General features: G+C 47.4%; 1 pseudogene across 1 annotated transcript in view; it reads left to right on the forward strand.

Moving 5' to 3' along the window:
• Window positions 1-5661: 5661 nt before the first annotated feature.
• Window positions 5662-25324, forward strand: part of LOC309889463 (very low-density lipoprotein receptor-like) — a 37256-nt pseudogene continuing 17593 nt past the window's right edge. Inside the window, exons 1-2 of the transcript in view lie at window positions 5662-5669; window positions 18918-20018. The product of the transcript in view is annotated as a very low-density lipoprotein receptor-like (transcript). The remainder of the gene's footprint in view (window positions 5670-18917; window positions 20019-25324) is intronic.

Genomic DNA, 25324 nt, shown 5'->3' on the forward strand with positions numbered 1-25324 from the left:
CTCTAGGAATGTCTGAGGTCTCTCTGTGCTCCCTGCAGCTTCACCTTTCCTCTCTCAAGTCCTCCCTAAAAGTCAGGGAAAAGAGGAAAAATAGAAGGAAAGCAAGTGGGACCAAGAAGGCTGTCAGGTTTACAGAAAGAAGGAGTAGTCACCACCTTCAGAGTGCTTTATACATCCAATAATTATAAATAGCAGGTGTCTGCAGAAATGAAAATGAGGCATATGACATGGAGCTGAGGCAAGACATCTGAGTAAGGAAGATGCTCCCCTCAGTGGCCATTTCAAGCACTATGACCTGCAGCTGGAGGATATCTCTTAGCAGTAGATTAAGTAAGATGCCACTGAATGTGGACTAGAGAGAACATTTTGTTGGCAGTAGAAAATGACTAAGTGCAGATGTCTGCTGAAATCCACTTGCTGTTCTTCTGAAGGGTCAAGCTACAATCACTGCTCGTGATAAGCCATATTCAGGCAAGAAAACTTTAAAAGTGACTACAACTGTTCACATGCTAACAAGCGTTGATGGAGACGGCAGCCACAGCAAGCCAAACCTCAGGGCAGATGTGTTGCTCCTGCCATGGATCATAAGAAGAAACTAGGCAAAGCCAGGGAAAATACTCAGGGTGGGCCAGCAATATCTTGGGACCAGAGACATGAATTATTTACACCTCCACTGGATCTTCCTATATGTGGGCTTACGACTTTATCAGTTGAGTTACTGGGAAAGGTCTGAAAGCTAGTCTACGTGGGGAAAAATACAGTGCAAGCAGGCACTGGAAATAGCCTCACTACAAAGAACAACAAATTTCCCTAGCACAATGGTCCAGATGGGTCATTTTCCCTGCCGAGAAGGACATCTGTGAGAACACCTATGCTATCTGAGCTACACAGAACACATGTGGTAAGAAGTACAATGCCTGTGTCCCTGCTCTTTGCCATGGGAGCCCCAGAGGGGGACCAAAAGAAGGTGCCTTAATGTTAGGAATGTTTTAACAATTCGTGTCCATAAAGAACAGTCCTGTCTGCCTCTGGGCCCTGCACTGGCAATTTAATTCTTGAACCACAGATGCAGTGTGTCCCAGTCTCCCCCTCATTCTAGTCAATTTATCAAGTCTTCAGAAAATACTCCTCAAATTTATGAACCTGTTTGCCTTTGTTATTCCGGACTTCTATTTCTAACAGTTACAGCCTTTTTTCTGTCTTCTTCGAGATTAATTTAACACTGCAATAGGTGTGACTGTCCCTGTGAATGGCTGGTGAAGAATGTTTTAATTACTGGTGAAGTGTCAATAAGAAAGCTATTTGTGTTTGTATGAAGTCTTTGATGTCTGGGGGTTTCAGAACAACTGATAACAACTAGTGACTGTTATGGGATACTATGCAGGCCTCTGATATCTGGCCAGGTGGCCAAGAGATTAAGAAGAAGAAAAAAGAAGCTGAAGGACAGCTGGGAGACAAGACCTGCAGGAAATGTTCTATAAACTTGATACGGTGCCAAAGGAGTACAAAGGGGAAAGACGAGAAAAAAGCTTGGAGAGGAAGACTACGAGCCTTCAGCATGAAAGACCCCTAGAGACCCCCAGAGGAGACTGATGCGCATGCTCCAGTAGGAGGGACTGGACCCCGGAAGCTAATTATAATAATCTATTTTTTTTAGAAGTAGTAATGAATATGTATTAGTCTAGGAGCATAAAAATCAGCTGCTTGATGTACTTGGTGTGCGTCCTGGTGGAGCAGAGACTCCCGGTGCACCCAGCGCTGTTTGCTTACCTCTATTCCTTTATATTCTTTTAATAAATCCTATTTTTTATTTAATCCTAATTTGAATCCTGAGCCATTTCTAACAATTAATAAATAATTTAAGTAAATTGGAATCACAGAATTGTCTAGGATGGAAGAGACTTCAAGATCATCGAGTCCAACCTCTGACCTAACAATAACAAGTCCTCCACTAAAACATATCACTAAGTTCAACATCTATTCCCTTGGATTCACCAAGGGGAAGTCGTGCTCGACCAACCTCATTGCCTTCTATGATGGCATCACCAGCTGGGTAGATGGGGGGAGAGTGGTGGATGTCATCTACCTTGACTTTAGCAAGGCTTTTGATACTGTCTTCCATGACATCCTGATAGCAAAGCTGAGAAAGTGTGGGATAGAGGAGTGGACAGTGAGGTGGGTTGAGAACTGGCTGACTGGCCGAACTCAGAGGGTAGTGATCGGCAGCGTGGAGTCTGGCTGGAGGCCTGTGACTAGCGGTGTTCCCCAGGGGTCGGTGCTGGGTCCGGTCTTGTTCAACATCTTCATCGACGACCTTGATGAGGGAATAGTGTCTACCCTCAGCAAGTACGCCGATGACACAAAGCTGGGAGGAGTGGCTGACATGCCAGAAGGCTGTGCTGCCATTCAGCGAGACCTGGAGAGGCTGGAGAGCTGGGCAGGAAGAAACCAAATGAGGTTTAACAAGAGCAAGTGTACAGTCCTGCACCTGGGAAGGAACAACCGCATGTATCAGTACAGGTTGGGGGACGACCTGCTGGAGAGGACCTCTGCGGAGAAGGACCTGGGGGTCCTGGTGGACAACAGGTTGACCATGAGCCAGAACTGTGCCCTTGTGGCCAAGAGGGCTAATGGGATCCTGACGTGCATTAAAAGGAGCATGGCCAGCAGGTCAAGGGAGGTGATCCTACCACTCTACTCTGCCCTGGGTAGGCCTCACCTGGAGTACTGTGTCCAGTTCTGGGCTCCCCAGTACAAAAAAGACAGGGATCTCCTGGAAAGAGTCCAGGGTAGGGCCACAAAGATGATACGGGGCCTGGAGCATCTTCCTTATGAGGAAAGGCTGAGAGACCTGGGTCTGTTCAGCCTGGAGAAGACTGAGAGGGGATCTCCTCAGTGTATATAAATATCTGAGGGGTGGGGGACAGAAGGATGTAGCCAACCTCTTCTCAGTGGTTTGTGGGGATAGGACAAGGGGCAATGGCTGCACAGGAAGGGGCAATGGAGTACAGGAAGTTCCGCACTGACATGCGAAAGAACTTCTTCACAGTGAGGGTGATGGAGCATTGGAACAGGCTGCCTAGGGAGGTTGTGGAGTCTCCTTCTCTGGAGATATTCAAGGCCTGTCTGGATGCCTACCTGGGCAGCCTGCTCTGAGGAACCTGCTTTGGCAGGGGGGTTGGACCCAATGATCATTCAAGGTCCCTTCCAACCCCTACAGTTCTGTGAAATCTAAACATCTTTTAAATACCTCTAGGGATGGTGACTCAACCACTTCCCTGGGCAGCCCATTCCAATGCCTCACAACCCTCTCAGTAAAGAAGTTCTTCCTAACATCTAACCTAAAACACCCCTGGCACAAAATTAGCCCATTCCCCCTCGTCCTGGCACCAGGCACGTGGGAGAATAGACTAACCCCCACCTCGCTACAGCCTCCTTTAAGGTACCTGTAGAGAGCAATAAGGTCGCCCCTGAGCCTCCTCTTCTCCAGGCTGAACAAACCCAGCTCCCTCAGCCGCTCCTCATAAGACTTGTTCTCCAGACCCCTCACCAGCTTCGTCGCCCTTCTCTGGACTCTCTCGAGTACCTCGATGTCCTTCTTGTAGCGAGGGGCCCAAAACTGAACACAGTACTCAAGGTATGGCCTCACCAGAGTCGAGTACAGGGGGACAATCACTTCCCTAGCCCTGCTGGCCACATTGCTTCTTATACAAGACAGGATGCTGTTGGCCTTCTTGGCCACCTGAGCACACTGCTGGCTCATATTCAGCCGACTTTAAACCAATACTCCCAGGTCCTTCTCCGCCAGGCAGCTTTCCAACCACTCATCTCCCAGCCTGTAGCTCTGCTTGGGGTTATTGCACCCCAGGTGCAGGACCCGGCACTTGGCCTTGTTGAACTTCATGCAGTTGACCTCAGCCCATCGGTCCAGCCTATCCAGATCCTCCTGCAGAGCCTTCCTATGTTGCAGGAAGGACGGCCGAAAACACGACAGACACCAGTATGGTCAGATCATGCTCTCCCTTTATTACCCGAATAGCCTGACTTTTAGAGCAAACTTAACAGGGGCAGATAGTGTCTCACACAAGATTATTGGTCAAAAGCAGTCAGACAAACAACTGCAAGTAAACAACCCCACCTGCAAGAAAACAACCCCCTTGTGATTAGCAGTCACATAGATCTCGTCCTTGAAGCCAGCTGCTGGCAACAATATTTTTAAAATTCCTCAGTTGGGCAACGTCATGGGAACTTCTCATAGTCATCCTGGTAGCTTGGTTTGCTCAGCTGCAGCAAGTCATGGCCTCCTTGCTTTTTCAAAAATCCCTCAACATTCCTACCGTTGAGGAGATCGACACACGCACCTAACTTGGTGTCATCTGCAAAGTTACTGAGGGTGCACTCGATCCCCTCATCCAGATCATCGATAAAGATTTTAAAGAGGACTGGCCCCAGTACCGAGCCCTGGGGAATGCCACTAGTGACTGGCCTCCAACTGGATTTGACTCCATTCACCACAACTCTTTGGGCCCAGCTATCCAGCCAGTTTCTAACCCAATGAAGTATACGCCAGTCCAAGCCACAAGCAGCCAGTTTCTTGAGGAGAATGTTGTTGGAAACAGTGTCAAAAGCCTTACTGAAGTACCAGGTAAAAGGAGGCTAAGTAGGTATGTGGTTGCTCCTGCACCAATGTATGCAGAGCAGAATGGAGAAAAGCCTGCCCATTGAAAGCATTTAGGTCACACTTCTCCAGAAGTAATTGCAGTTGGTGCCAGTTTACCCATAATCAGGCGTGGTTCTGGTATTAAAACAAACCAGTGAGATTAGCCTAACTATGTAGGGAGCACGGACTCCCTTCTCCCTTCAAGAGTAGCACCTGAAGAGCCCATTCCCTGGGGGCCAGAAGGAGCTTAGCAATGATCTAATTGGTGTCAAATCATGTCTGTGTTAGCCAACACTCAGGAGCACAAGATTTTCCCAGTGTTGACTGCATCATGGTTAAGCAACTCTTTGATTCAAAGATCAAATAGATAACTTGAGTTCTCGCCCCCCTGTGAGAAAAAATCTCAGTATTTTTCTTCAGACAGGATCTTCTGTGAAGCTATTTTATTCACGATTGCAATGGCGGGTGTCCTGCAAGCAGGAGCATACAGTAAAAATTTATCATAACCTTATATTCCCTATTACCTGACACCTGATTTCTCCCGTTTCCTCATTGGCTGAGTACTACAGGTTCACAAGCTACTCAACACTCTTCTGTACCATATATATACACAATTTGAATTGACCAACCATTAATTTCTCCTTTTCCTTTTTTTTTTTTTTTTTTTTCCCCTTCTTCTCTCCTAACTAGAGGGCCTGTGATTATCGTTTTTACTGATTTTGTACTGCTCATCCTGTTTTTCTTAGCTATCCTCCTTATTTTGGGACAGTGGGACCTTCCCTTATCTGCTTAACATACTCCCCACTGCTATGCTGTACAATCACTTTTGAATATGCAAGGTTAGTGGAATTTTCCACTGTAAAAACACCTTCTATTGCAAAAACACAACTTTGTTTCTCTCCTCCCACTCCTCCCCCCAAAAATAAAAATCCTGAAACAGCATGCTTTTCAATTTCCTTGCACAAATATGCAGGAATGTTCCCGAGCAAAGAGAGCCACATATGCACAGGTGAGTCTCATGCATCTGGGAACCAGCGGGAAGGCAGACTTTCCCAGTCCAGTACCCATTCCTTGTCCATGTGTCCCACCCCTTCCCAAGAACACAGCACATTCTAATCTGGTTCTCCTACCCACCTTGCAGCTCAGGGTAGCTCGTTTGCAAGAGTTAACAGCTGCAGTCTTTTTTTTTTCCTATCCAGGTCTTCATCTTTGTGTTTCTTTAAGCTCTCCCCACCTAGCAGCTCTACCTATTGGTCTGTTTATCAATTTAAAGAGCTATCTCAAGCTGATCCAGTTTACATTAAATAGAAGGGTAAAAAGCAAACAGCTCTGTAATGAAACCTTTTCAATTTTTAAAGAGCAGATCTTTGGCATACCAGGCAAAACAGTTATAAAGCCAACAAGAACAAGGAGCTCAAGGAATTAGTTCAGAAAAAACTTTGAATGTACATTGTAAGTAAAAAAAAACATCTGGAATCACCAAGAAAGTTGAGGAAATTAGAAGAACAGGGCTCCTGACCAAACTGAATGAATAACCACACCAAGAAGGATATTACAGTCAAGTAGAGACTGCATCTTTGATACTGTTTTGGCATAAAGAAGAACATGGAAGATACATCAATGATGGGTTAGACAATACAGAGAAAAGAGAGTGCAGAGAAGGAAATGAGCATTTGAAGTGGAAACAAATCCAAGGAGATTAATGCACTCCAGTCAGAAAGGACAAGATATTCTTGATCCCAGGACATTTAAAGAATCATTGCATGTTCACAGCTAACAACAGAGCTTTCAATAAAAATACCTATGAGGAAAAAGAGAGGAAGGAGCTGAAGTCATGTGGCTGACAAATAATAAAGGTAAAGCCTATACCTGTTCTGAAAGAGGAAGGGAAGTGACCCACCATAGATCTTTCGACCTGCCCTTAATACTACATAAGGCTTTCAGAAAACATTGGCAAAGAATAATGAGACAGTAATAAACTTAAAATGGGGCAAAACATGGCATGGGGTTGCTAAAGGTGGGTTACTGTCTGGCTATCAGGAATAACACCAGAGTGAGATCTTGTCTCACCAGGAGCATCAGACTGCAAGAAAATTAACATCTCTGGGACAGAGAAATTGTTCCTTGCTTGCTATCAGAGCCTCAGAAACCCTGACAGGCGGCAATAGAACCATGGGAAGGCCATTTCTGAGACGACTGCATACTCTCTCAGGCACCTGCACTTTATGCAATGCAGGTCCAGGCCCTTGGACCCTGGGAACCTCCATTTTGCATCAGGACAGTGAAGAAGACACACAGCAATGATTTTATCTCCCTGCTGTGAATCAGTTCAGCCAGCTCCAGTCACCAGAGGCTCTTGTCCATCTTTTAGGTTCAAGCATCTCAGGGCAGAGATTATCTGTGCACTCTCACAGCTTAACAGATGTTCCTGTAAGAGTAGCACCTACCAGCTAGGCACAGCCTGCACGTCCTGAGGAGTGTTCCCTCCCATGCAGCAAAGCAGGCTGCACCACCTTCTTTTTATTCTGCTACGCAAATATGGTAAACAGACAGTACACATATTTTCTTCCACAGCACAACAGAAGTGCATGTATCCTGCAGTGATCTATCTCATTGCATGACCTGTCCTCTGGCCCATGATGCACCTATGAATGCACACGTGCTGTTCTTGCCCTTGGCACCCTCCTGAAAGAGGCTGCTCTGCAGCACCACCTTTCCATAGCACAAACATGGTCCAAGAGCATGTCTCCCTCTTCTCACACCACCAGAAGCTGTACTGGGTCTGGCTGGAATGTTAACTTTCCCGGCAGCAGCCCATTCAGTGCCGTACTCTGTACTTGTAGCTGGAACAGCAGTGTTATCACACCAGTGTTGTGTCTACTGCTGAGCAGCAGTGGCACAGCATTGGGCCTTTCTCTAACCCTCCTAGGGGGTGGGCAAAAAAGTGAGGAGAGAAACATCACTAGGGCAGCTGACCTAAACCAATCAAAGGGATATTCCATACCATGTGGTGTCACACTCAGCAATAAAAGGTGGAAACAGGAAGAAGAGGGGGGGGGTGGGCTCTCGTTGAGAAGACATCGGTCCTCCTCTCGAACACCGGCTGCGTGCATTGAGGCCTTGCTTCAAGGACGTGGTCAATCATCGCTCATTTGTGGGAAGTAGAGAGTAATTTCTTTCCTCTGCACTTCCATATAGCTTTCATTTATTTTGTTTGTTTGTTTTCCTCCCTTTTTCCCCTTTCCCTTTTATTTCCCCTTAATTAAATTGTTTAGTTCATGGTAGTCTTTATTTAATTATTAAAATTATTTCCCTTTAATTAAATTATCCTTATCTCAACCCGTGAGTTGTTCTTTGCTTTACTTCTCCCCCTCCTCATCTAAAGGAGGGGGAGTGAGAGAGCGGTTGTGGGGTTTAGCTGCCCAGCACGGTAAAACCACCACAGTCCTTTTTGGCGCCCAACGTGGGGCTCGAAGGGTTGAGATAACAATAGAATTGATTAAACGCATACAACTAACACACTTGCTTGCTAGTAACCATGTTCCTTGCCCTGTTAATAATAATGGCTTTGTTCATATGTCATGCAATTCGTGTCATATTCTCCTTTCTCCTATATATCCGATCCGACAAAGTGCTACAATCTGTGTTCACTTTTTTTAATTCATTGTGCTGCCAAGCACTGACCTTGGTTTTACTCTGGAATTCAGGCTCTGCGCTGTTATCATTTGGGTCCCATGGAAACTATCTTTCAGAGAATATTCAGAACTACACTGCCTTCCTTTTCTCATCTGGACACCAGTTTATTAATAATATCAGGAATGGTACCTTTCCCTTCTTTCACAGTGGGCTAATTACAACAGTTTGGGAGTATTTTGAAGATCCATCTGTAACCCATGTATTGCTATTTCTAATTCTGAATAACAGGTTTCATTTTCTCTCTAAGATTAGTCGATTGTTTAGAAAACTTATTTGGGAATCTGTCCCGAAACAGTCTCGTGGTGAGTGGCATGGTGTGTGGGATGATGTTAGCAGATACCTGTCACGAGTGTCTCCTCCAATAGTTTTGAACTTCACCCCTGAGCAAGTGCTAAATCCTAAAAACTTGGTAGAATGTTTGAGAGTTGTATGTCCTGATCCTGATAATGCCGGAGAACAACAGCTTGCAGCATTGTGCTGGGTCCTGGTTTATTACTATCAAACACTGTTTAACATCATCCAGCAACTTGAAGAGAGGGAGGAAGTCTCTGAATCTGATGACCAAGTAACACATGCTGTGGCTGACCCAGAGGACCAACCAACTATGGTATCAGTCGCCCCCATAGTCAAGTCAAAACAATGGAAACGGAGGTCAGCTCGTTTAGTAAGGGAAGAAGGCTCTCCTAAGAAGGAGGGAGAAGGGGAATTGGCAGGCACCTCTAAAGCAGAGCCATCACAAAAACAGCAGGAAGACGAGACGGAAATCATAAAGGAATCAGAAATCACTCGATCCTTATCCCTGAGTGAGATGCGAGAAATACGAAAGGATTATGGTCGATGCCCAGGTGAACACATCCTCACTTGGCTGCTCCGATGCTGGGATGCTGGGGCCAGTAGCCTACAATTAGAAGGCAATGAAGCCAAGCAGCTGGGATCCCTCTCTAGAGAAAGGGTAATCGACAAAGTAATCGGGAGAGGAGCACAGGCCCTCAGCCTCTGGAGACAACTCCTGGCAGCTATCAAAGAAAGATATCCCCATAAGGAAGATATTGTATATCACATAGGCAAGTGGACCACTGTGGATAAAGGTCTCCAACATCTGCGGGAATTAGCTGTGCGGGAGATGATTTATAGTGATTTGGACAATGCCCAGACACCTCAAGACCCCGATGAAGTCCAGTGCACAACATCCATGTGGCGTAAATTTGTGCGGAGTGCACCATCAGCACATGCCAGTACCCTGGCAGCAATTCACTGGGATGAGGGGATGGGACCAACAATGTATGATGTCTCCTGCCAGCTTCAAAAATATGAAGACAATCTCTCTGCTCCGCTACAGTCCTGTGTCTCAGCTGTGGAGAAATTGTCTAAAGGACAAGCTTGTGGAGAAAGTATATTCCCCCTCATCTAGACAGAGGGATACTTCAGCCACTAAGAATCAGCATTCGCCTGCTCAAGAGAGAGAGTACCCAAGACGTACACCACGTGGCACCTTGTGGTTTTATCTGCGTGACCATGGGGAAGATATGAGGAAATGGGATGGTGTACCTACTTCAACCCTAGCTGCTCGGGTACGTGAACTGAAAGGAAATACAGCAGCAAGAAGAGGGGCTCCTAAGAGAAATGCTGCTCCAGTTTCTATTGGGCAGTACCCCAGAGGCAGTAGAAGAGCTGATGTTATTCTTGACCACGATGAAGGGACCTCTACCTCTCATTTGCCAGAATTTGTGCATTTGCAAGAATTAAGTGGCAGACGCTCCAGCCAGGACTAGAGGGGCCCTGCCTCTGGCCAGGTAGAGGAAAGGGATAACCGGATTTATTGGACTGTGTGGATCCGATGGCCTGGAACATCAGAACCACAGGAATACGAAGCTTTAGTGGACACTGGCGCACAATGTACCTTAATGCCATCAGGCTACCAAGGGACAGAACTCACCTGTATCTCTGGAGTGACAGGGGGATCCCAACAATTAACTGTACTGGAAGCTGAAGTGAGTCTAACTGGGAATGAGTGGCAAAAGCATCCCATTGTGACTGGCCCAGAGGCTCCGTGCATCCTTGGCATAGACTATCTCAAGAGAGGGTACTTCAAGGATCCAAAAGGATACCGGTGGGCTTTTGGCATAGCTGCTTTGAGCACAGAGAAGATTAGGCAGCTGTCTACCCTGCCTGGCCTTTCAGAAGACCCTTCTGTTGTAGGATTGCTGAAGGTTGAAGAACAACAGGTACCAATTGCTACCACAACGGTGCACCGACGGCAATATCGCACCAACCGAGACTCCCTGATTCCCATCCATGAGTTGGTTCACCGACTGGAGAGTCAGGGAGTAATCAGCAAGACTCGCTCACCCTTTAATAGTCCTATATGGCCAGTACGAAAGTCTAATGGCGAGTGGAGGCTAACAGTGGACTATCGAGGCCTGAATGAAGTCACGCCACCACTGAGTGCTGCAGTGCCGGACATGCTAGAACTTCAGTACGAACTAGAGTCAAAGGCAGCCAAGTGGTATGCCACAATTGATATTGCTAATGCATTTTTCTCCATCCCTTTAGCAGCAGCATGCAGGCCGCAGTTTGCTTTCACTTGGAGGGGCATCCAATACACCTGGAATCGGCTGCCCCAGGGGTGGAAACACAGCCCTACCATTTGCCATGGACTGATCCAGTCTGCACTGGAGCAAGGGGGAGCTCCTGAGCACCTTCAGTACATTGACGACATCCTCGTGTGGGGCAACACAGCAGAAGAAGTTTTTGAGAAAGGGAAGAAAATAATCCAAATTCTCCTGAAAGCTGGTTTTGCCATTAAACAGAATAAGGTCAAGGGGCCTACACAGGAAATCCAGTTCTTGGGGGTAAAATGGCAGGATGAACGTCGCCATATTCCAATGGATGTGATCAATAAAATAACAGCAATGTCTCCGCCAACTAGCAAAAAGGAAACGCAAGCTTTCCTAGGCCTCGTGGGATTCTGGAGAATGCATGTGCCAGGCTATAGTCAGCTTGTGACTCCTCTATATCGAGTGACTCGAAAGAGAAACTATTTTGAGTGGGGCCCCGGGCAACAACAGGCATTTGAACAAATCAAACAAGAAATAGCTCGTGCAGTAGCCCTTGGGCCTGTCCGTACTGGACCAGCTGTACAAAATATACTGTACACTGCAGCTGGGGAGCATGGGCTCACCTGGAGCCTTTGGCAGAAAACCCCAGGAGAAACTCGAGGTCGACCTCTGGGCTTCTGGAGTCGGGGCTATCGAGGATCAGAAGCCAATTACACCCCAACTGAAAAGGAAATACTCACAGCATATGAGGGTGTTCGAGCTGCTTCAGAAGTTGTGGGTACAGAGGCACAGCTCCTCTTGGCACCGCGGCTACCTGTGTTACATTGGATGTTCAAAGAGAAAATTCCCACTACACACCATGCGACTGATGCTACTTGGAGTAAGTGGATAGCGTTAATTACACAGTGGGCTCGAATGGGAAAACCCAATCGCCCAGGAATTCTGGAAGAGATTATGGACTGGCCGGAAGGCAGAGATTTCGGAGTGCCAACAGAAGAGGTAACCCGTGCTGAAGAGGCACCACCATACAATGAGTTGCCAGAAGACAGAAAGCAGTATGCGTTGTTTACTGACAGATCCTGCCGTGTGATAGGGAGCCATCGGAAATGGAAAGCTGCTGTGTGGAATCCCATACGACGAGTTGTGGAAGCCATGGAAGGGGAAGGTGAGTCGAGTCAGTATGCAGAAGTAAAAGCCATACAACTAGCCCTAGATATCGCCGAAAGAGAAAATTGGCCAGTATTGTATCTTTATACTGACTCATGGATGGTGGCAAATGCTCTGTGGGGGTGGCTGCAGCAATGGAAAGAGAGCAACTGGCAGCGCAGAGGTAAGCCTATCTGGGCTGCTACCCTGTGGCAAGATATTGCTGCCCGGGTAAAAAACCTGGATGTTAAAGTACGTCATGTAGATGCCCACATGCCCAAGAGTCGCACTACTGAAGAACATCAGAACAACGAAGAAGTGGATCGAGCTTCGAAAATTGAAGTGGCTCAGGTGGACCTAGACTGGGAACGTAAGGGTGAGCTGTTTGTAGCTCGATGGGCCCATGAAACATCAGGACATCTAGGGAGAGATGCCACTTACAGATGGGCTCGTGATCGAGGGGTGGACTTGACCATTGAGGCCATCACACAGGTTACCCATGAGTGTGAGACCTGTGCTGCAATCAAGAAAGCCATGAAGGTAAAATCTCCCTGGAACAGGGGGAGATGGTTAGGGTTTCAATATGGTGAGGCCTGGCAAATTGACTATATCGGACCACTCCCAAAAACTCGCCAAGGCAAACAGTACATACTCACCATGGTAGAAGCAACTACTGGGTGGCTGGAAACATACCCTGTAAACCATGCCACAGCCCAAAACACTATCTTGGGCCTGGAAAGACAAGTATTGTGGCGTCATGGTACACCAGAGAGAATTGAGTCTGACAATGGGAGTCATTTCCGAAACAATCTTGTTACCTCCTGGGCAAAGAGGCATGATATTGAGTGGGTGTACCACATCCCTTACCACCCACAAGCCTCTGGGAAGGTTGAGAGGTACAATGGACTGTTAAAGACTATGTTACGAGCATTAGGTGCTGGGACGTGGAAACAATGGGACACAAATCTACCAGAAGCCACTTGGCTAGTTAACAATAGGGGGTCTGACAGCTGTGCTGGTCCTGCCGAAACAAAACCCCTACACACTGTGAAAGGAGCTAAGGTTCCCGTAGTGCATATAGGAAGGTGGATGGGGAAGGCAGTGTGGGTTGCTCCTGCCTCGGGAAAAGGCAAACCCACTCATGGGATTGTCTTTGCCCAAGGACCAGGGTATACCTGGTGGGTCATGCAAAAGAATGGGGATATCAAGTGTGTGCCTCAAGGAGATTTGACATTGAGAGAAAACTAATCTATAATCTAAGTTATATGTTGTAGGAAGATGCTGTAGGATCAACGACAGGTCAACTTTGCAAGGAGCCGGGCAGTGCAACAAGGACTTGAGCTAAGCTGGTGCTGGTGTCCAGACATCCAACTCCGCCTGCCTTGAGTGGCCACTTTGGCAGATGAAGACCTAATCATCAACAGTTCTTATGAACATTTTCCAAGAAAGACCTATGGAATGAAAAGATACATCTGCCTATTAATCCTGTCCTGTTAAATCCTTGTCCTGTTAAAGGACAAGGGATAATGATGAGAATGCTTGTATGCTAAAGTATGGGGATCTGAGTGTGACACAAATGTTATGGAATAAGGGCTGGAGGTTGTACTGGGTCTGGCTGGAATGTTAACTTTCCCGGCAGCAGCCCATACAGTGCCGTACTCTGTACTTGTAGCTGGAACAGCAGTGTTATCACACCAGTGTTGTGTCTACTGCTGAGCAGCAGTGGCACAGCATTGGGCCTTTCTCTAACCCTCCTAGGGGTTGGGCAAAAAAGTGAGGAGAGAAACATCACTAGGGCAGCTGACCTAAACCAATCAAAGGGATATTCCATACCATGTGGTGTCACACTCAGCAATAAAAGGTGGAAACAGGAAGAAGGGGGGGGGGGGGGGCTCTCGTTGAGAAGACGTCGGTCCTCCTCTCGAACACCGGCTGCGTGCGTTGAGGCCTTGCTTCAAGGACGTGGTCAATCATCGCTCATTTGTGGGAAGTAGAGAGTAATTTCTTTCCTCTGCACTTCCATATAGCTTTCATTTATTTTGTTTGTTTGTTTTCCTCCCTTTTTCCCCTTTCCCTTTTATTTCCCCTTAGTTAAATTGTTTAGTTCATGGTAGTCTTTATTTAATTATTATAATTATTTCCCTTTAATTAAATTATCCTTACCTCAACCCGTGAGTTATTCTTTGCCACTTACTTATTATTCTATTTTTAGAGTTATCTAAAGGAGGGGGAGTGAGAGAGCGGTTGTGGGGTTTAGCTGCCCAGCACGGTAAAACCACCACAGAAGCACATCCCACTACTGACTTCCATCAGGCTGTGTGGGACAAAGGCCTGGGGATCCCAGGCTGGATGAGGGTCTGGGCAGCCTGCTCTAGTGGTTGGCAACCCTGCCCAGAGCAGGGGGGTTGAAACTAGATGATCTTTAAGGTCCTTTTCAACCCAGGCCATTCTATGATTCTATGTTTCTATGATTCTATGACACAGTGTCCCAGGGCGAGGTTTCAGGCTGGGGGGAGAAGGAGTTGCAGTTCAGGAAGACCTATGGCACTGCCAGGACATCGTCAAAGAGCTGTGAGCAGAATTCATTCTGCTCTGTGAAGCCTTGCACTTCCCACCTGGCAGCCTGAACTGAAACCTGGGGTACATCTTCTCTACTGAATGTCAAGGCTGCAGATCCTTGCTGCTCCACAAGGATGGAGAGGAAGTGACTGTCTGAGAATACGCAGCAGTGAAATGGTTCCTTCAGACAACTGATGCAGAAAAGGCTGTGCTGAGGATCGTGCCTATTTCTACAAAACCGGTACGGATGCACACAACACTGACCATCTCAGGGAACACAGTGAGAGAGGCTTGAGAATGACACTATAAACAACATATTTACATTCCCTGAACATGAACCTAAATTTCCTCCCCTGGGCCCTCTACTGCTGGTCTCTGACCCGCAACTTTGTTCCTCTAGATCTGCAATGCTCCTCACACCTGCCTTTTCAGCTCCAAGGTTACTCTATAAATCTGCCAAACACTCATGACTTTACCTACATGATCCCTACCATCCTGTGGCTCTAGACAGGCCTAAAGATGCTTTATTTATTTATTTATTTTTTATCGCTCTCAATTATTTTTCAATGATCTTGGGAATCTGGAGAGGTACAAGTAGACAGGAAGCTGGCAAATGTTGTGCCAATTTTCAAGAACGGTAAGAAAGAAGACCCTAGCAATTACAGGCCTGTCAGTCTCACGTCAGTGCCTGGTAAAATTATGGAGAAGATGATTCTTCAAGTTATTGAAGTGTACCTGGATGTCCTGGTTTCAGTTAGGACAGAATTAATTTTCCTCCTAGTAGCTGGTAGACTGCTATGTTTTAGATTAGGATGAGAAGAGTGCTGATAACATGCTGATGTTTTAATTGTTGCAGAGCAGTGCTTACACTAAGACAAGGACTTTTCAGCTTCTCGCTCTGTCCTGACAGTGGGCAGGCTGGGGGTGCAGCAAGAGCTGGGAGGGGACAGACCCAGGACAGGTGACCCAAACTGGCCAAAGGGGTATTCCATACCATCTGACGTCATGCTGAACAATATATAGGGGTGCCTAGCTGGGGTGGGGGGACTCGCTGCTCGGGGATAGACTGGGCATCGGTCAGCAGGTGGTGAGCAATTGCATTGTGCATCACTTGTTTCGTACACATTATTATTTGTAGTGCTATTAACATCATTATTGTTATTATCATTATTGTTATTATTATTATTATTGTTATTATTATTTTCCTGTCTTATTAAACTGTGTTGATCTCAACTCACAGGCTTCACTTTCCCATTTCTCTCCCCCGTCCCAGAGAGGGAGGGGGGAGGGTGAGCGAACGGCTGTGTGGTGTTTAGCTGCTGGCTGGGTTAAACCACAACACTGGGGGACAATGCTGTCATTGGTCCCAGCCAACATGGTAAATTTCATGAGGGGTAGGTCCTTCCTAACAAATTTGATTTCCTTTTATGATAAGATCACCCATCTAGTCGATCAAGGGAAACCAGCTGATGTGATCTTTTTGGACTTCAGCAAGGCTTTTGACACGGTTTCACATAGGATCCTACTGGACAAAATGTCCAGTGTACAACTTAACAAAAACATCATACGATGGGTGAGCAATTGGCAGGGCTCAAAGGGTTGTGGTAAATGGGGCCACATCTGGCTTGCGGATGGTCACTAGTGGGGTCCCTCAAGGCTCCATTTTAGGGCCAGTCCTCTTCAATGTCTTTATAAATGATTTGGATGTAGGACTAGAAGGTGTTCTGAGCAAATTTGCTGTTGACACAGAACTTGGAGGAGTTGTGGACTCGGATGAGGGTGGAAAGGCCTTGCAGAGAGATCTGGACAGATTGGAGAGCTGGGCGATCACCAACTGCATGAAGTTTAACAAAAGCAAGTGCCGGGTCCTGCACCTGGGACGGGGCAACCCTGGCTATACATACAGACTGGGCGATGAGATGCTGGAGAGCAGCCCCACAGAGAGGGATCTGGGGGTTGTGGTTGACAGGAAGATGAATATGAGCCAGCAGTGTGCCCAGGCAGCCAGGAGGGCCAACCGTACCCTGGGATGCATCAAGCACGGCATGGCTAGTCGGTCGAGGGAGGTGATTGTCCTGCTCTACTCTGCGCTGGTGCGGCCTCACCTCGAGTACTGTGTGCACTTCTGGGCACCACAGTACAAAAAGGACATTAAACTGTTGGAGAGCGTCCAGAGGAGGGCGACGAAGATGGTGAAGGGCCTAGAGGGGAAGACATATGAGGAGCGTCTGAGGTCACTGGGCCTGTTCAGCCTGGAGAAGAGGAGGCTGAGGGGGGACCTCATCGTGGTCTACAACTTCCTCGCGAGGGGGAGTGGAGTGACAGGTGACCTATTCTCTGTAAACACCAGTGATAGGACCCACGGGAATGGTGTCAAGCTGAGGCAGGGGAAGTTTAGGCTGGATATCAGGAAGAGGTTATTCACCGAGAGGGTGGTTGCACACTGGAACAGGCTCCCCAGGGAAGTAGTCACTGCAGCAAGCCTGTCTGAATTTAAGAAGCATTTGGACTGTGCACTTAGTAACATGGTCTAAACTTTTGGGTAGACCTGTGTGGTGCCAGGAGTTGGACTTGGTGATCCTTATGGGTCCCTTCCAACATGGGATATTCTATGATTCTATGATATATCTGAGCTATTTTCAGATCACTTCAGTGCTAAGCTGCCCCAAGCACTCTGTCAAGCTGGCACACTGCAGAAGGGTTTTGTGAAGAGGTTAGACGTGCCAAGCTCACTCATTAGCAGCACTGGTAGACAAGGCTCTAGGTGTTTGGAGTGTTGAGGGATTTCTTGAAACAGCAAAAATCCCATGGCTTGCTGTAGCTGAGCAAACCAAGCTACCAGGGCAACTATGAGAAGTTCCCATGACAGTGTTCCCACATCGCCCAATTGAGGAATTCAGGAAAATATTGTTACCAGTAGCTGGCCTCAAGGACAAGGTCTATGTGACTGCTAATCACAAGGGGGTTGTTTTCTTGCAGGTGGGGTTGTTTTCTTGTAGCTGTTTGTCTGAGTGCTTTTGACCAATAATCTTGTGTGAAACACTGTCCACCCCTGTTAAGTTCTCTATAAAAGTTAGGCTATTCGGGCAATAAAATGGAGCATGATCTGACTCTACTGGTGTCTGTCGTGCTTTCGGCCGTGCTTCCTGCAACATATGGCGCCCGAACAGGCTGAGACCCGAACAGGCTGAGGCCGGGACATCGGAGCGGCGCCGGGACATCGGAGCGGCGCCGGGACAGAGATCCGAGGCACACGGCAAGCCGACCACCGCACAGAGAGAAGCATTGAAACACCCTACTAACCGACCTGGGCAACGGCCTCGGGGTGAGAAAAGGAATCGCGGAGAGACGCGGAAAAAGGAATCGCGGTGAGACGCGGAATCGTGGAGAGACGCGGAAAAGGGAATCGCGGAGAGACGCGGAATCGCGGTGAGACGCGGAATCGTGGAGAGACGCGGAACAGGGAATCGCGGAGAGACGCGGAATCGCGGTGAGACGCGGAAAAGGGAATCGCGGAGAGACGCGGAATCGCGGAGAGACGCGGAATCGCGGGGGGACGCGGAAAATTTGAAGTAATCGCATGAAATTGAAGTAATCGCGGTGCGATATGGGCCATCCGAGATCGAGTTGCTACGGGAGACCAGAGGCGTCAGTGGACAATGGCGGCCGACCCTCACCGTGTGGCGAGTCGGCACAGAGCAGAGGGGCGGAGATCAGGACCCTGCAGCCTGTCTGACGTAACCATGGAGACAGCGGCAGCAGCGGCTGTGCTGCTTCTCTCTGGCATTCTTTTTATAAGAAGTTATCTTGCAATGCAAAAAAAGACTATTCGTCCCCAGATCGGTGTTATAACTATGTTTCTGGATAACATTCCGTGGGGTTGCCACATTCTACAGACTATTAATGACGATTTAGTTCTATTGCGGGGCAGGAGAGCAGAGACACAGATTACACCGCTAAATGACCACCGTCAGTCAGGCTCGTTGACAAACAGCTTCTAGGGTTGCAGCTGGCACGGCCTGCAGCCGTATAGCAGACGTTACACTCTCTTTCCTAACTAGTAATCATGTGTCTCACCCATTTGTGGTGAATGGTCAGTGGCAAAAAGAAAAGGGGGAGAGTAAGGGGCGACAAAGACAGAAACGGTACCAGGAGGATGCCACTGACACTAACAGCACGGGTAATAGGAACAGTATAAGTGACACAGGTGCAGGGCGGCGGTGGGTGCTGCCGCGCTGCGGGGCACTCTGCCTGCTGCTCGCCCTCGCCGGCCTGTGCACTGCTGCCGACGGTGCTAGAGCAAAATGTGAAGACTGCTTAGATGGCAGTGATGAGAGTGCTTGTGTGAAGAAGACGTGTGCTGAATCTGACTTTGTGTGCAACAGTGGTCAGTGTGTGCCAAATAGATGGCAGTGTGATGGGGATCCGGACTGTGAAAATGGGTCTGATGAGAGTGCTGAGCTGTGTCATACGAGAACATGCCGGGTAAATGAAATCAGCTGTGGTCCTCAGTCAACCCAGTGTATCCCAGTGTCCTGGAAATGTGATGGTGAAAAGGACTGCGACAGTGGAGAAGATGAAGAGAATTGTGGCATTGTGACTTGTAGTGCAGCAGAATTCACATGCAGTAGTGGGCAATGTATTTCCAAAAGCTTTGTCTGCAATGTTCAAGATGACTGCAGTGATGGTAGCGATGAGCTGGAGTGTGCACCTCCTACCTGTGGTGTTCATGAGTTTCAGTGCAAGAGTTCTACCTGCATCCCTATCAGCTGGGTGTCTGATGATGATGCTGACTGCTCCGACCACTCGGATGAATCTTTGGAGCAGTGTGGCCGCCAGCCTGCACCTCCAGTGAAGTATTCTACGAGTGAGGTGCAGTGCGGCTCAGGTGAATGTATCCACAAGAAGTGGTGATGTGATGGAGATCCTGATTGCAAGGATGGAAGTGATGAAATTAACTGCCCTTCTCGGACCTGCAGGCCAGACCAGTTCAGATGTGAAGATGGGAACTGTGTCCATGGGAGTAGGCAGTGCAGTGGTGTGAGAGACTGTCTGTATGACACTGATGAAGCAAACTGTAACAATGTTATTCAGTGCTCTGGACCTGGCAAATTCAAGTGCAGAAGTGGAGAATGCATAGATATCAATAAAGTGTGTAACCAGCAGAGAGACTGCAAGGACTGGGGTGATGAGCCCTTGGAGGAATGCATCATAAATGAATGTGACTGTCCAGCTGGGTTTGAGTTTATAGACAAGAGAAACTGTGGAGACATTGATGAATGTCAAAACCTTGGTATCTGTAGTCAAATCTGTATCAACCTGAAAGGTGGCTACAAAAGTGAACGTAGCCGTGGCTATCAGATGATTCCTGCTACAGGAACCTGGAAAAGGCCATACTGGTATAAAGACACAAATAACACCTGTGATTGCAATGACGCTGCTAAGCAGGGTTTAGGGGTTTATAGCATGGAGACAAGGGGTAACAACTACAGTGTTTGGAACAATTGTACAGCTTTGGCTTTACCTCCTGATGTGCTTCTGATTTGTGGGGATGGGGCCTGGCAAGGTATCCCTGCAAATGCTATCAGATGTCCATGTAACTTAGATAAACTCATTGTATTTGCTTCTAGCTTGTTACAGTTGCATGAGATCACCAGACATAAATGGGCATTGCTTGCACCGGATTGCAATGATAATGTTGAATTGTGTGGGGTTGCAGCTAGAGCGGCATTAGCAATTTCAGTGCCTGGAGTGGCATCTGCGGCCGCATGTAACAACTTAGAAAAATTGGTATGCTGGGCCGAGAGGCAAGCCTATGCCACGACAGAGATACTTGAGGAGATGTTACCAGATCAAAATAGTCTGCGACATCTGCTTTTACAGGATCAAGCTGCTATTGACATCTTGCTTTTGGCTCAAAGGAATGGGTGTGAGGACTTTAAGGGAATGTACTGTTTAAACCTTTCTTATCATAATGAGTCAATTCACAAATCCATTACTTTCCTGAAAGAGCACATGAGAAAGATTCAATATGGTATCAATCCTTTCAATCAATGGTTCACTGACTTGTTTGAAACAAAGTGTAGATGGTTGCTGGGTTTAATCACAAGGGGATTAAGGATTTGGTTTATGGTGGTGGTAATCATCGTTGTGTGTTGTAAGTATAGCTAAAGAGTTACTTGTAAAACTGCTGTGTCAGGCTTGGTTTGCTCAAAAGAAGAAGGGGGAATTGTTGAGGGATTTCTTGAAACAGCAAAAATCCCATGGCTTGCTGTAGCTGAGCAAACCAAGCTACCAGGGCAACTATGAGAAGTTCCCATGACAGTGTTCCCACATCGCCCAATTGAGGAATTCAGGAAAATATTGTTACCAGTAGCTGGCCTCAAGGACAAGGTCTATGTGACTGCTAATCACAAGGGGGTTGTTTTCTTGCAGGTGGGGTTGTTTTCTTGTAGCTGTTTGTCTGAGTGCTTTTGACCAATAATCTTGTGTGAAACACTGTCCACCCCTGTTAAGTTCTCTATAAAAGTTAGGCTATTCGGGCAATAAAATGGAGCATGATCTGACTCTACTGGTGTCTGTCGTGCTTTCGGCCATGCTTCCTGCAACATTTGGAGGTTAAAAAAAAATAAATGCAGAAGATCGCTATACTCCCCTATACTCCACACACCTTTGCAATGCCCATCAATCCAGTCCCTGTATGATCTGTTTCTCAATAGCCAATGCTATGTTAACTTCCATTAACACCACATTCCTCCCAAACACCTACAATTGCATCTCCACATGGTCAGCATTTTCTATAACCCCAAAAGATTGCATCTTCTGTTTGCTTATTTACTTACATTACTATGTCCTCATGTATACATCCTCCTATGGCCATGTCACTGCATCACAGATACCCAAATCATTCCTCCATATTGTTCTCACTAACCATCATCCTGATCAATTTATATCCCTTTCCCACATTTATCATTCTCTTTGTTCAAGCCCTTGGCCTTTTGCATGTGCAGCAGCAATTTGAGGGAAGGTTTTGTGCAGGGTGTAGGGAAGGGAAAAGAAGGAGGAAGGCAGGGAGGAGGGAAAAGATGGATTTGGTTATAAGAGGACCATGTAATTAAGCTCTAGTAACTGGTACCCAGCCCAGACCACTCATCTCAGTAATTAAAAATAGCAATTCCTCCATTCTGAGATAACCTTTCTCATCTGATTGGCGAAAAGAGGCAGGGAGAAAGTATTCATTTACACAGCCAGAACAGACACACCCTGGGCAACACAAAGGATTCCAGCCTGCACAGATCCCAGTGTATCATTTTGCAGAAGAGCAAGTTTTTACCTGCCACACTATTTTATCCTAATGCCCTTTGAGCAATTGATTTACTAGGATTAATATATATATATATATTTTAAAAAGACATTTAAAAAAAAAGCAGACCTTCTTGTTCCCGCATCCTTTGTTTCTGTCTTTTCATGGAAGTTCTGTCTGTCAAAACAGCTCTTGAGCTGCACAGCAGCATCACCGCTGGGGATGTACAGAGATCGTGACAGCTCATGGGATCACAACAATCCGTGTGGGCTCAGCTGTCATGGTAGACACAATAGAGAGCTGTGCGACTGCACCAAGAGAGTACTGTTGGGGCGAAATGCAGATTGCCTCTGCACAACCAGCCCCGGACATAACAACCACTATTTCATGGCCACAATGGAAAAACATGCATTCTGCACAGCAATACCAGCCTCTTCACTCTCTTGCATCAATTATAATCATGACAGCTCCAAAACAATGCAGCCTCTGAACAGACAAAGCAATCCTAAAATCTTTACGCTTCATTGGGTAGCTGGCAATCTCTGCATAAACAAGCAAGCCAGCCATTTCACAGGACAATGAACAGTCTGAAAACCATCAGTAAGGCAAACGCCCACCCCACTCATTTCTCCATCTCACCTTTCCACAGATCCTCTGCTTCCTGTCTCCTCTCCCTGCACATGCTCCGCTCTGGCAGCGCTGAGCACTCTGATTCCAGTGGGCTCCGTGCTCTCTCACCAGGATGCTGTGGGAAACACAGAGTCAATTATTATTATTTTTTTTGGTCACAGCTGCATCCCTGGCAATGCAGAGGGTCTGCGCAATCACATCTCCAATGCTCCTGCTGCTGTGACGTTGCTTCATATGAAGGAGCAAGCATGCCCACAGCACAGTCACTCCAGCTTGCAATCAGCCCCTGTGGGACCTCAGACAAGGGAGGGCATGGGAGGGAGCAGAGAAGAAGAGAAAAGGAGAGAACAAATCAGGCTGGAAGATGGAGGATTGATTCTTACAGGAACTGGGAAATCAGGAAGGTAGCATGAGGAGAAGCATAAAATCAAAGCCTATGTCATAGGACAGAGCTGAAGTATCTTATTAGGTGATGAGCTTGGGTTTCAGATGCTGCATGACTGCAAGCTGTCTGATCCCTTTTGGCTTTGTAAATGAAAGCAAAAGGAACCAGACTGCTGTGTTTCTACAACTGATAATGGCAGCCAGAGCCCGTGGAGATAAAACACTCGTCTGCAAAGTAATGCATGGGAGAAGGAGGATGGGAAGACTTAAAACTGAAAGATCAGGAAAAATACAAGAAGCTTCTTGAAGCTTCTTTTAAATTTCTGTGGTGCATTGTCCTGGAGAGCTTCGTCAACAGCATCTACACAGTGTCCCTGAAACGCAGTCAACCCCAGAGTGAGATGCAGCCACAAGCACTTTGACCAGTGTCAAATACCTTGCAGTGACAGGATGTCTGAAATTCAAGCAGTCATGAGGAATCTCAAGCCAAGACTAGACACAAGAGAGGCCACATCCAAGAATGGAAAAAGACTCCTGTTTTAGTACTGAGTCATAAATATTCCAGTTTTCCAAGGCAACAGCAAGTATGAAGATTTCTGGATTTCATGCAGAAAACACACGCTTGCCTCCCTCTGTGCATGCCTGGGCACTTCTCTGCCATCGCTGCTCAGAGCAACAATAAAAGCCAAGCACTGAGATCTGTCAGCTCTCCACAAAGTGTTCCAGCAGATCTCCTAGCTCTCAAACACTCCCACCTTTACCATGAAACCCAGGGAGAACACAGAATCACAGAATCACAGAATCACAGAATTTCTAGGTTGGAAGAGACCTCAAGATCATCGAGTCCAACCTCTGACCTAACACTAACAGTCCTCCACTAAACCATATCCCTAAGCTCTACATCTAAACGTCTTTTAAAGACTTCCAGGGATGGTGACTCCACCACTTCCCTGGGCAGCCCATTCCAATGCCTAACAACCCTCTCGGTAACGAAGTTCTTCCTAACATCTAACCTAAAACTCCCCTGGCACAACTTAAGCCCATTCCCCCTCGTCCTGGCACCAGGCACGTGGGAGAACAGACCAACCCCCACCTCACTACAGCCTCCTTTAAGGTATCTGTAAAGAGCAATAAGGTCGCCCCTGAGCCTCCTCTTCTCCAGGCTGAACAAACCCAGCTCCCTCAGCCGCTCCTCGTAGGACTTGTTCTCCAGGCCCCTCACCAGCTTCGTCGCCCTTCTCTGGACTCTTTCAAGCACCTTGATGTCCTTCTTGTAGCGAGGGGCCCAAAACTGAACACAGTACTCGAGGTGCGGCCTCACCAGAGCCAAGTACGGGGGACAATCACTTCCCTAGCCCTGCTGGCCACACTGTTTCTTATGCAAGCCAGGATGTTGTTGGCCTTCTTGGCCACCTGAGCACACTGCTGGCTCATATTCAGCCGACTTTAAACCAATACTCCCAGGTCCTTCTCCGCCAGGCAGCTTTCCAACCACTCATCTCCCAGCCTGTAGCTCTGCTTGGGGTTATTGCGCCCCAGGTGCAGGACCCGGCACTTGGCCTTGTTGAACTTCATGCAGTTGACCTCAGCCCATCGGTCCAGCCTATCCAGATCCTCCTGCAGAGCCTTCCTACCCTCGAGCAGATCGACACACGCACCTAACTTGGTGTCATCTGCAAACTTACTGAGGGTGCACTCGATCCCCTCATCCAAATCATCGATAAAGATATTATAGAGAATTGGCCCCAGTACTGAGCCCTGGGGGACTCCACTAGTGACTGGCCTCCAACTGGATTTAACTCCATTCACCACAACTCTTTGGGCCTGGCTATCTGGCCAGTTTCTAACCCAACGAAGTGTATGCCAGTCCAAGCCAAGAGCAGCCAGTTTCTTGAGGAGAATGCTGTGGGAAATGGTGTCAAAAGCCTTGCTGAAGTCAAGGTAGACCACATCCACAGTCTTTCCCCCACAAAGAAGATATTGTATACAAAGTAAGCAAATGGACCACTATGGATAAGGGCCTTCAGCAGCTGCAGAAATTAGCTGTGCTGGAGATGCTTTAGAGTGATTTAAACAATGCCCAGGTACATAAAGACCCTGATGAAGTCCAATGCACAACGTCCATGTGGCAGAAGTTTGTACGGGCTGCACCCCCAACACATGCCAGCACACTGGCAGCAATGGGTTGGGAGGAGGGGATGGGGCCAACTGTGGACAACGTGTCCAGCAGTCTCCAGATCAAACAAGGGAGAATCCCAGAGGCAGTAGAAGGGATAGTATTACTCCTGACCCTGACGAAGAGACTTCTGCTTCACATTTGGAAGAATTAATTGATAGATACTCCGACCAGGACTAGTGGGGCCCTGCCTCTGGCCAGGCAGAGGAGAG

The sequence above is a fragment of the Aythya marila genome (assembly GCF_965140915.1).
Source record: "Aythya marila genome assembly, chromosome: W".
NCBI classification, from domain to species: Eukaryota; Metazoa; Chordata; class Aves; order Anseriformes; family Anatidae; genus Aythya; species Aythya marila.